At 48.8% G+C, this 12963-nt stretch overlaps 1 protein-coding gene across 3 annotated transcripts in view; it reads left to right on the forward strand.

Moving 5' to 3' along the window:
* The window catches only part of LOC118236776 (histone-lysine N-methyltransferase 2A-like), a 47232-nt gene that overhangs the window by 4298 nt on the left and 29971 nt on the right, over nucleotides 1-12963 (forward strand). The window lies entirely within an intron of this gene.

Raw genomic sequence — 12963 nt, forward strand, 5'->3', positions numbered from 1 at the left:
CGCAGAGATGGCACTCCCAACAGCTGACTTCATTAATATTAAACCAGTGTGGGTGTGTCTAGCATGCAGATTTGCTTTCTGGTACAAGTTGCTGTGGCTTTGTGTTCAGCCTGCTGTACACCACAGGACTTTTTAACATGGGTATTGATTATTCAGCTGGTGAAGGTGAGTCATAATAGCAGGTCAACTGTTGAAGTTGGGCTGAGACACCACACCGGTTTTAAATGGGAGAATCCTTCAGTGTGATGACCACTGAGCTGGGCAACAGTGTGGGGGCTGTTATCTGACATCAAGTGACAATGCCCTCCAAGATTGATTACGAATGGGTAAAGCGCTGGTCAGTAGCCAATGTACATGGGTAAACATGGATTGATGACGTCTCCACAGAACCTGACACGTTCTGTGTGGGGGGAAAAAACTCAATAAACATCACTTACAATGGTGGCTGTTGTCGGAGAACGACTTCATGCTCTGACAGTCTGACACCTACCCGTTTATTAAGCAGTGCACAGAGGTCTTGAACCTAAATGATTCCCCTCCCCCCCGTTAATCAGTGTACTTTGCTATCACCACCACTTTTAGCACGGTTGCATCGCTCTCCGTCCCCCTGCTTGCTGTGCTACGGGCATGAATGTTCTGTAAATTGGGTAGCACCCTTGCATAAACTTTCTGGCTCAAAGCGGAGGCGCATATTTTTCGGTGTAAGCCTGGGGAGTGGAATGGAATTTGAATGCTCTGAGCCACAGGTGGTGCGGTGTGATGCGTGTGTGGGAGCGGGCATCAAACACAAGTCCCCGAGGGCCACATTTGCCATTTGCTTGCAGTGGCTGAGGATTTTGGCACCCGGCGAGTGAGCGGAGCAAGATCACCATAGCAACACGCTCAACGTGGCAAGGCGGGAAAGGGATCTTCCCGGAGGGGGGTTGTACTTCCCGTGATCCCACTGACTGGCGTTTCCTCCTCTCGGAAGGCCCTGCGTTTTATAGAGATGGTGACATCATCGCTCGGTATGGATGACCTCACCCTGATTGAAATTCCGGGAAAGAATGACCCCTGCGTGGCGTTATCGTGAATCGAGGGCCGTGCCACCGGTTGATGCCGCGGGTGCTGCTCTCCTCTGCCCCACTCGGGATAATGGTTTCCACCAGCAGGAGGGGCAGAAAGAGCAGGTATCTCATCCGTGGGTTTTGAATCACGACTATCCAGTTGCCATTGGTCGAAATTGCACTGCTTGGTTACATGTCACGTTTCTAGGCAATTATGCCTTGTCCCTTGTGTGATTTGTATATTTAAAATAAAACATCACATTACGTGTGGAAGAATAAGTCTTTGTCTTCTTCAGTGGCCAGCTGAATCTGTTATCTCTTGTGCTCTTCACCTTCCTGTTAAGGCTTGTAGGAGTGAAAGATAGGACACAGAATCAAGCTGGGCACAAAGGCCCCTTTAGTGAGCAGTGGAAAAGGATGGGAGAAGGAGGAGATAAGGGAGAAGGAAGGGCACTGCTATAGTTCTGCAAAACAGTGATGTGTTCTGTAAAATGAGGAAGCCATCAGTTGTAGTTTATTATTAGTCAAGTGAGTGATCAATGATTAACAGTGAATATGTAATAGCATGCATAGATGTGTGTGTTTATTGTGTGTGTGTGTGTGTGTGGGAGATGGTTGCTAACTTCTGTTTCTCCTTTGCCTTTTCCTGGTTGTGCGGGAATGTGTGAAACATGTTTTTCACTGACACCATCTCACCACAGTCCAGCATCTCTCCTGCCAGGCACCAAGCTGGAGTGGAGAGTTTATTATGAGAATTCATGCACTGAAGTTCTAGAATACATGTCATGCACCTCTTCAAATGAATCCTGTGAATGGTAGCGAAGGGTTAATGTGTGTCATTCACACAGACATGCAAACCATGCTAAAACAAGCACCCTTAAGTGGTGTGGGTAGATAATAGAAACACCGATTAGTCAGAATGAGCATTCGGGGGGAGATATGTTAGCATTTCAGTCATAGGGAGAATCACGTCCCTGCATACATCTATGCATCTATGTCTTCTGAAGCCCGCGATACATTTAATGTTTCAGGATTGTTTGAATGAAATAAGGATTAGTAGCAACGTGTCACTGGGCTGCCCCTTATTGGATGCCAGTTCTCGGACACGCAAGGGACAGCACTTCATGTCATCTCGACTGTTGCCTTCCAGCGGTTTAAAGTAACAGCACGGGTCCTGGAATTCCCCCTGCAATTATGACTTTGGTGCGAAGAGAGATGAGTCGTGCTGAAAGCCCCTGCCTTAATCCACGGCTTTCCCTTTCAGCCGCGGCGTCTCCGAGAAGCCTTTCCGCTGAATGTCAAGCGCGGGGAATCTGGCGAGATTTAGAATGCTGCACAATGACAGCGGGGCCTGGCTGAGCGTTTAACGGACCCGCTGCTCGCTCCACTTTGTGGTCGAGGTGTCTTGTGGGGAAGGCTAACGGTCGGTTTCACGCCTGCACGGGCCGTGCGGAGGTACAGTCCTCGGTTTTGAGTTGAGTACCTGCTCCGGCTGCGTTAGACAGCGTTAGCCTTTATTCTGAGAGTTCCCCTGCTCTTATTTTCTCCTCCCTGCCGTCGGCCCTCCGGCTCCAGGAATGTCCACCTCCAGTCATGTTTATAACCGGTGAATTTGGCTCGGCTTGCGGGGTCACGAGGTCCCATTCCCCGCCAGCCGCTGCTTCAAGGGGCGGGTCAGGTGTGCAAATGAGTCAGCCCACCCCCTCTCCCGGACCGAAAGAGAAAGAAGAGGAATAGATTTGAACTGTTTCCCCCATGCGACAGCTCTTCTCATTCGGATGGATTTAAGGTTTGCCATTGTCGAATTCAGTTCTGTTCAGTAGGCATACAAAAACGGGAAGCCAGTGCCCTATAGCCCTTAATGGGTAGCAGATGAAAGTAACTTATTACGCAATATTTAAACCTGGAAGTCTTATTGAAGTAGAGCTATTTGGCATGAGAGACCTGGGGAACGTAAGTGTTCTACTTAGAGGAGGATGAACGTGTGCTTGTAGCCTCAAAAGAGCCATTGTTCTTGCACTGTATCTCCCTAAGTGATGGTATTAGTGAAATAGGTAACATAATACCCTGTGACACCACAACAAGGAACTTCATTTCAGGCTTGAAGGCCGAAGTTGTGTGTGCTTGGAACATCACAGTCTGTAATAATGTAACGGGCCCACCAGAACTGCAGCGGTTCTGAAGGTCTCATATCCAGGTGGGTTTCAGGCTGGGTCACTCATACCAGAACAGTGCTGGCTGGGTTTCTCTTATTCACTTTGGCTCGGAATGGATCTCTCTCATTCCAAATGGTGCTCAGTGGGTCAGTGCTATCTCCCCCCTCCCCCCAAAAAAAAAGATCTTTATCCACTCTGGATGGATCTCTGTGATCCAGAGCATCTCAGAATGGCTGGAGAGCTAAATCTACGGCAGCCCTAGATCTCCTGCTTGTCCATCACCCCAGAATGCGAGAGGGAGAGGATCTGCCTGTGGGCCTGGACTCACATCTGAAATGGGACATCAAGGGCAGTGTGTGCCAGCTGTTGGGTGCTGGAGGTGCATCTTGATTCTCCTTCAGAACGAGGATCTGGCAGCGCACAGTGAAAAATGCATCTAGTTTTTTCGGAATTCATGCAAAGACATGTTTGAACTTGCTGCTGTGCTCTCCGCACCAGCGGGACCTTGCGTGTGGTTGACTCGGTGCTGGGGGTGCCAAACTAGTGTTCAGCCTGCTCTTAGAGCTGTGTGCGTGTGTGTGTTTGTGTGTGCGTGTGTGTGTGCGTGTGCGCGCATGCACGTATGTAGTGTGTGTAGATGCCACACATTTGCAGGCTGTTGATCTTACGTGAAGGGGACTGTTTGATCTCCCCATCGGTGTTCTTGAGGGGCTTGCCTTCTGGTCTCACACTCCAAAGGCAGTGACTTCACAGGCATGTGTGTGGGTGTGTCTGTGTGCGCGTGCATCTTCACACATGTGCGCAGGGTTGTGTGTTCTCCACACGGAGTGACCCTGTGTGTGTGTGTGTTGGTTGGTTTATACCTACCATGTGTGTTGGTGTTTTAGCCCTGTGTGTGTATTGTACTGCTTGTTTGTTCAGTATAAAGTATGTAGTGTAGCTGTCATACCTGCACTACTTTTGGGCAGCTGTTGGAGGCAGCTATAAATAAATCATGAAGCAGTTGAATCTGGAATAAAAGGACAAGCTGCCAGCCTGTCGCTGCACATGTAACAAAGGCCTCTCTCTCTCTCCCTCCCTCCCTCCCTCCCTCCCTCCCTCCCTCCCTCCTTCCCTCCCTCCCTCCCTCCCTCTCTCTCTCTCTCTCTCTCTCTCTCTCTCTCTCTCTCTCTCTCTCTCTCTCTCTCTCTCTCTCTCTCTCTCTCTCACTCACTCACTCACTCACTCACTCACTCACTCACTCACTCACTCACTCACTCACTCACTCACTCACTCACTCTCTCACTCTCTCACTCTCTCACTCTCTCACTCTCTCACTCACTCACTCACTCACTCTCACTCACTCACTCTCTCACACTCTCCCACACCCCCTTCTCCTTCCCTCCCTCCTCTTTAATCTGTTTGTAAGAAATGCAGCCCCGCTGCTGTTAAGCAGTGAAGGGGCGGCGCTGGTGCTGGCGTGAGGTCATTGTGTTAACTTCAGTGTCCGGGTTGGCCTGCTCGCGGTGGGCAGCTGAGAGCCTGTGGATCTGACGCATTGAGTGCCCAGGCCTTTTACACGGGTTCTGGCCCACCGCCCTGTCACAGTGCCAGGGGAGAACCAATGAGCTCTGTGCTGTCCATACTTGTTACACAGCTATCGTTCTTTTGAAATTGTTAGAGTTATTAAAGATGTCGGTTATTGGACATTTTTTTAAATGTGAAGATGAGTGCTTCTTTTCCCCCCCTCACATTCATATGGGCAACATTTGTTCTACAGCAGAGAAGAGAACAGTGACTTGCATCACTTGTGGGGAAGAACTACACATAGGGAGCGTGAGCTGAGCCAAGCTGTGCTGTGCCGGGCGTGGGCAGAGTTAGCCGCCACTGTACTGAGGCCTGTTTCCTTTGCGAACACAAACAGAGCTGAGCACTGGTTCTGCCTTCTCACTGTACTGAGATCAGCTGGAAACAGGCCTTGGAGGTGGAGGGTGAGGTAGGGGAGTGTGAGGGGCAGGGCCATAGATGGACAGGGCTTGTGGTTGTGCAGTGGGTGGGCCTAGGTTAAGGAGAGGAATAGGTTGGGCAGGGCAGGGCTGGAGTGTCTGCGGAAAGGGGCGTGGCTGGACGGGGGTTCGTCTGTGTCTCGCTCTTCCTTCGCTCCTGAAGAGTAGCATGGTTCCAGTTACCGCCAGCTGAAGCTCCGCTGGTCGCCGCGGCGCTCCAGCCCGCCGGAATGCAGGGCAGCTGCGGTCAGAAGCCACACGGCGCTGTGGAGCGCGCAGAGCGCTAAGATTTCATTTGCTTTTACGTCCTTTCCCTGCTGTCCCTCCCATCGTTTGTGCTGTGGGTGGGCACCTTACCCCAGCCGCGTGTTTGAAATGGCAGTGGCTACAAAAGGGCTTGAGAACTCCTCCTCACTGCCCTGCCCTGGAAGTCTGTACCGTGGAGGCGAAGACACTGGTCAGCTACCAGTGTTTAGTCTCAACTGGGAGTGAAACATGACAGCCGCATACAAGACTTTGATCCGAGCCTTCTGCTGTGTGTGTGCAAGTGGTATGCATGTGTGCGTGTGTCTGTGTGTGTGTGTGTGTGAGAGAGAGAGAGAGAGAGAGGAGGTGGGGGGGGGTGTGTTATTAATTCTGCATGTCAGAGTAGAAACTGCTTGTATAGTGCAGTGATAGTGTAAATCTTGAGCCTTCACCACTTTGCACACGATGCACAGTGCATTAAATCAGATTTGGGGATTTATCATTATCAAATTTATGTTTGTGTGTCCACATTTGGCCTCGGGGGGCAGAGAATTCAGCCCCAGCACGCTGCGGGAAGCCCTGAGCATGGAGGAGGCTCTCATTAGCCGGGTGGGAGTCGTGCACTGATTAGCACTGCTCAAGTGCTTGATAATTGGCTTCAGCATCATCAGTTCTCAGGAGGAAGCCACTCAAAAGTTTGGCTTGTTCAAGACTGTGGTTAGTCAACTTGTATCAGATTAATCACCCTGCATATAGTATGCTGTCCCGGAACATTCCATGGTGCTCTTCTGTAAATGGGGGAGATGGAACCAGATATGTCAGAGATGGTTTTATGTCTGGGTTTTTAAATAATGTTTTGATTTTATTTTTCAGTACAGTTCCTGGTTGTTTGGTTTCAGGCGGAGTGCTCGCTGTAATCTTAAGCCTCCCATCCCTGGAGTGCATCTGTATGACACACAAAGCTCAGAAAATCTGACGCGAGTGTTTATTCCAGCGAGCTCAGCGTTTATCAAAGCAGGTGAATGAAGTGAGACAGGAATGGAGCTTTGCAAACTAGGCCCGAACAGCTGTATTTATTTTAATTTTCTTTTAACTTATACTGAAGGCAAGTTTACTTGCATGGTTTTTTTTTTTCTTTTCATTTTTCGAAGGTGGGTATTTTTAGTACCATGACAGATTGAATTTGGCAGCGAGCGGCGAATGCACCTGAGGTGGAAATGAAATACCTGTAGGAGGACAGCAGGCTGCAGTGAATTAATCAAATCAGCAGCGGTCTTTTTCCACAAGACGAAGGGAGGAGAACGGGACGCCTTCCACTGGTGAGCCACATATCGGCACTCAGGACAGATGCAACCTAGACTGCCACCTCTACCCCGCCTTCACCCCTGAATAAAATGCCTTTAGACGCAGATGTCCACTGAAGATCTGTGGAGTTGTGGTCTCTCTTCCGCTCTGTGCTTGAATTACTTTAATGTGAGACGCTGATTGGTTTGGAGGTCTGGTCGGCACCTGTGCGCCTATGCTTCTGGGGTTTGCTAGTGCCTCTTGGGCAGCTGAGGAGGGTCTGTTGTGGGTAGCCTAATTTAAGAGCCTGAGACTTGGGTTTGGCCTGCGTTCATATGTGGGTGTGCGCATTCACTTGCATTTGGAGTCTGATCTTCAGCAGCCGTAGGAATTGTTGTGGGTCAGATTTGCTGTGATGTGGGCTAAGGGGTGGTGCATGGTAGTTTATTTGATGTGGGGGTTTAGATGGTGTGGTAGTGCAGCATGTGGCTTATAGTATACTGGTTTGAGGGTAGTTTAATATGCAGGTTCGTACAGTGGTTTAATGGAAGGTAGTTTTGTATCGCCGTTAGTGAAGTGGTTGCAAAGTAGTGTGGCACGGGGGTTAGTGCAGCGGTTGTGTGGAAGGTAGTTCAATATGGGGAAATACTGTGGTAAAGTGTAAGGTACAGTCAGCTCCATATTTCTTGGGTCTAATGGCTTCGCATGTGTTTCTGATTAGTCAGGTCTGTTCAGTTTCTTCCTTAGTGCTCCATTTACCATTTACCAGGTATAAGAGAGCTGTCATTATTTTGACCTAATTCTGTGGTTTCTGATTGCCTTTGGAGTCTGTTATTGGTGTTTGTCAACATGAGGTCTAGAGTTGTGTGCCAATGAAAGTCAAGGAAGCCATTATGAAATGAAAAGTATTTAAAAATAAACAGTCAGAGACTTAGGTCAAACCTTAGGCTTACCAAAATTAACTGTTTCGAGCATCATTAAGAAGAAAGAGAGCCATGTTAAGCTCACTAATGGCAAAGAGCCCGGTAGACTGAGGAAGACTTCTACAGTGGAAGATTGAAGAATTGTCACCATAATGAATAAAACCCTCCAAACACTTGTCTTGGCAGCTCGGAAACACTCTTCAGGAGGTAGGCGTGGATCTGTCAGTGACAATCAGAAGTTTTCACAAGCAGAACTACAGAGGCTATACTGCAAGGTGCAAACCACTAGTTAGCTGTAAAAACAGGGTGTCCTGGTCAGTTTGCTAAAAAGTACCTAAAAGAGCCAGCAAAGTTCTGGAAAAAGATCTTGTGGAGAGAGAAGACTCAGATTCAATTCTGCTATAGTGATGGCAAGAATTAGTGTGGAGGCCAAAAGAAACAGCCCAAGATCCAAAGCACCCGTCCCCCCATATCTGTGTGAAATGGTGGTGGGGGGTGTTATCGTTTGGACATGTGTGGCTGACACAGATACTGGCTCACTTGTCTTCATTGGTGATGTAACTACTGATAGTAGCAGCAGAATTAATTCTGAAGTGTACAGAAGCATCTTATCTGCTCAGGTTCAGCCAGATGCCTCTAAATTCATTGGACGGCACTTCATCGTACAGTGTGACTGATCGCAGACATACTGCTAAAGCAACAAAGGTGTATTTCAAAGCCAAAAACTGGAAAATTCTTGACTGGGCAATTTATTCACCCAGTCTGAATCCAAATTGCACTTGGGTTTCTTATGCTGAAGAGGAAACTTAAGGCAACTAGCCCCCAAAACAAGCAGGAGTTTAAAATGTCTGCAGTACAGGCCTAGCAGAGCATCACTTGAGAAGATACTCAGCACCTGGTGATGTCTGTGGTCACAGACTTCAAGCAGTCATTACATCCCAAGGATGTAATGTGACTACTTTGATTTACATAACATTAATATGTCCCACACATTGTAGTGTCCTGAAATGGGGCACTTGAAATTGGTTTCACCATGTGGAAATTGTAATTTCTACATGGTGAAACCAAAGTGTATAAAAATACCCTTAAATTGAACCTGGGAATATCAACTTTAACCATGTGGATTGTTTGGTTACAAATCTAAAATTGTGGAGTACAAACATTATGGAGCTCATTGTGAAATTTGTCATGGGGGTTAGAATAGCGGTTGAGTGGACAGTAGCCTGATTTGAGGGGTACTGTCATTGCTCAGTGGAAGCTAGTTTGCTGTAAGAGGGGTAGGATTGTGGTGGAGTGGTAGTTAATGTGTTTAGTGGTGAGAATCTTGCCACGGGGGTTAATCTCGTAATTGAGTGGGCTAAAACGAGAGTCGTGGGAAGATTGTTTTAGTAGCCCGTTGAAATGGTGTAAAAGTGGCAAACAGTTTGCTTGTGGAAACAGACGGCCATCGTGTGTACGTTCAAATGACACATCCAAGGTTTATTGGTTGGCCACAGGGACTGTTCTCTCCCAGAACAATGCATCGGCCCACAGACGCTGAGCACATAATTCTAGCATCTAGCCATGTGTTTCCTTTCTGTGGCTAGCGCTAAGCTCACCCCTTCTATGCAACAGAAGGCACAGCCAGAAGGCTGGCTGTGTGTTTGTAAAACTCTTTGGTGGAGGAGGGGAGGGGAGGACCGCGTGTGACTCTTTGGGGGCCTGCGCGCGTCTGAAGCCTTTTGTTAGCTTTAATCAGCCTGAGCTGGTGGTTACAGGCCACAGGAGTGAGCTGCCTTTGATCTTCACAGTGGGGTTCAGCCAGTTGCTTACAGTTTTTTCTTTAAATTTGGTTAATGTGAGAAGTGAGTGAAAGATGTGAGCTCCCAAGGAGGTTACCCCAAAATCCCCCCCCCCCCCCGTTCCCCCCACCTGGTCTGTCCCCTGCCCTTCAGTCCTCCAGCAGCTGTTGCTCGGCTGTGTGATGTCAGTGTTGCTGTCGCATCCTGAGCATCTGCTCCAACTGGGTCTGAAAAGAGGTGCTGCAAGGGCATATTATTTTTAAGGTCAATTTGTTTGCTCTTGGTGGATGAACACAAATTAGTCCATCTTAGTGCATACAGTGTTCTATTTAGTCCATTTTCCAATTTGTGTAATGATTTTTTTTCATTGTACCGCGGTAGAAAATTTTATTTTCTTTTTTGGTTTTAAACAGGAAGCCTTATCAACAACATCCTTATCTTTGGGATCTTGCTTTGTTCAGCTTAGTCAAAGGATACAGAAACCAATGACATGTGACTGATCGTATTGATAGAATGAAGGCCGTTGAATTCATACGTACACAGATGAGAGCGTTTTATTTGGTAATATTTTTATTCAAAAATATCAATTCTCATTGATTCAAGTGTGTCAAGTTCTTCTACTCAGAATATAGAAAAAGGAAAAACAAAAAAGCGATCTCAGTGGGGAATTGTGAAGAAACTTAGCCTATGTTTTTTTTTAACTTATTCTAAGTTTAAGTGAAATCGTAAGCACGGGAGACGACGAATGAACAGAAATAAGTAATAATAACATTGACCTGTTCTTTCGCTGAACCTTGTGCTAGTGCTCTTAACTGAAGGCTGTGAGGAAAGTGTGTCTGGTGGAGGGTGGCAATCTTAAACTACTTGAGCACTGAGAAGCCCACTCGATGCACGCACTGCGGACGCGAGGGCAAGGGCGATCGAACACGGCCGAAAGCCTCTCCACTTGGGCGGAACTGAGCTGCACGGGGTCCTCCGACGACTGTAGCGAGGATCTCGGCGGGGTCTCTGAGTGAGCGGGGTCTCGTCAGGCCGTGGGCGAGCTCATGAAGGCAGACTGGACGGGGGCGGTGGGGGGGGGTTTGCTTTCTGCTTTGCGCGAGACCCGTGCTCTACGAGCGGCGAAGCTTCGAGCTGCAGCGTTGAGGCAGGCCAGCTTTCCATCTCAGATCCGGCTCGTCGCTGCTGTTTGGTCTGTTGGCTGGCTTGTGCTTGAACTGTAGGGTGAAGGGGTTTGTAATACATTTCAGCCTTTTGGGCTAAAGATGGTCTTTAATCCCGTCCATTGTGTGTTAATACGATAAATGAAATCCGGCCTGATTAAACAAAGGTTGGTAGTTTGTTTTTTTTTTTTTTTTTTTTTAAAAAGAACATTTTCAACTCTCTCTACATATACTGTGAAGTATTTAGCTTCAATAACCGACTGTAACATAGTTCTTAATCAGACAACATTGGGGCATGTGGTTTCAAATGTGATTGTATATACACACTGGGGGCGACATAGCTCAGGAGGTAAGACCGATTGCCTGGCAGTTCAAACCCCGCCCTGGGCGTGTCGAAGTGTCCTAGAGCAATACACCTAACCCCTAACTGCTCTGGCGAATGAGAGGCATCAATTGTAAAGCGCTTTGGATAAAAGCGCTATATAAATGCAGTCCATTTACCATTCACACTGATATTGATTAATTTCTATTCTCTTAAGGCACTGCACTTATATTACTCATTGATACTGTGACACCATGGTTACGGTTGAATTTTTCATACCATCACAGAGGCATGCTGTGATGTGCCTTGCAGCAAGCGACCGCAGACAATTAATTGGGCTTTTTGAAGCCAGCAGCACTGGTTAGCCGTCCTACCCGGAGTAGCTTTTGAGAAAAGTTTGGAGGACAGTCTGCAATTTGCATGAGAAGGCGTTTCATGGCTGAAATTTCACCGATGATGACGGAAAATCATGTTGCCTGTCCCCACTCTAATTGCTGAAGTTGGCTGTTTGCCCTTTATGCAGAAAAGATGCACTGGAGGCCAGAACACAGGAACATTGCGGTGATGCTGTGATGGGAAATCAAGCTACTGGGGCCTCATTCTGCTGAGGGCTTGTCTTTGGTCCATTGACCGGCAGTGCCGTGTGTAATCTCATCCTGAACGTTCCACTGACTGTGGAGAGCCAAGGTTAAATGCACGACTAGCCAATGCATTCCTCAGGGTGGAAGGGTTTTAGTGGGTAGGGTGTTCCTTTCCTTATCCTGCGTTAGCATCTCCCCATGCAAGCGGGTGGGCTGGCATCCAGCTGGCTACGTGAGTTTCAGAGATCTTACTTGTGCTCTCCTGTAGTAATATTGGGTGGTACAGTGACAGGGCGGTCCAGTGGATTCCACTGGGCATTTCACAACAGGGAAGTGGATATAGAGGATACACCGTTGATGACAAATGAAAGAAGCCATGATACTGCACATGCCAAACATATGCCAGCATGGGAAATTGTGTCACAAGTGGTGACGCATGTAGAATATGGCCGTGTATGTGGAACACGGCGGTGCTGTCCCATTTTAGTGGCGTTTAGCGCCAGTTAACACGCCACTGTGGTTTTGTGACCTAGACTTTTCTGAGACTTGCTGCGCCCGCCTACACTCTGGACAAGAAATGCGGTGATTGAGTGGCACGGCCAGGAGGCCCCGGCAGTAGTGAATGTTTGTCTACAGTGCACAGCTCTGGAGGCTCAGTCGCTAGGCAGGTCTTCAGCGATGAAGTTTGCGTTTTCAGCTTTGAGTGCATACACAGTCCTGTTGACGTCGGGTGGAGGGGGAGAACTCCACCGCCAAAGAGTGAAACGAAAAAGGATTTGCCACAAGTAGCTGACGCCTGACCAAAACCCCGGGCCGAGGTTAAACTGGCACTCCCTGCATGCGGGCAGGCAGACCGAATGAGTTGTCCAGCCGCTGCTTCTAATACCTCGCTCCAGACGACTTAATCTTCCGCTGAAAACTGTCCCCTCAAAAAAAAAAAAAAAAAAATCTCCCTTTACGTCCGTCCTTAGCTCTTTACCGCCATCTCGTCGGGGGCGGTAGGTCAGGTGATTGAGACGCGGGTCGCCGGGGTCCTGCGGCGAGGGCGAGGATGAGGGGGCGGCTCGGCGGTCGTTTAAAACCGCGAGAAAGATGACGGGAACAATAGCCCCTGCGACCGCGGGGTCCTACGGCGGTGGTGAGTCGCGCGAGCGGCCAGACCTTCGCCACAGCCCCCCCCCCCCCCCCCCCCCCCCCCAGATTATGTCAGATGTGAGTGAGTCAGAGGGTTACGCGCGAGGCCAATCTCCCACAGACCACCGCAGGGGGTTTAGCCCCCCCCCCCACCCCCCCCTTTCTGACGGAGCGTTTTCTGGCAATGAGGTGACTCACCGTTGCTCGGGAAACCGTACCCCATCTGCAACCGCTGTCAAACGGCCCAAAACAGAGGGGCGGGGGGGGGGGGGGGGGGGAATGAAAGGCCCAGATTCTGAGACGCTTTCTGTGCGGTCCTTTAATTTTCCCTCTGGATCAGCG

This window comes from Anguilla anguilla, chromosome 9 (genome assembly GCF_013347855.1).
Source record: "Anguilla anguilla isolate fAngAng1 chromosome 9, fAngAng1.pri, whole genome shotgun sequence".
NCBI classification, from domain to species: Eukaryota; Metazoa; Chordata; class Actinopteri; order Anguilliformes; family Anguillidae; genus Anguilla; species Anguilla anguilla.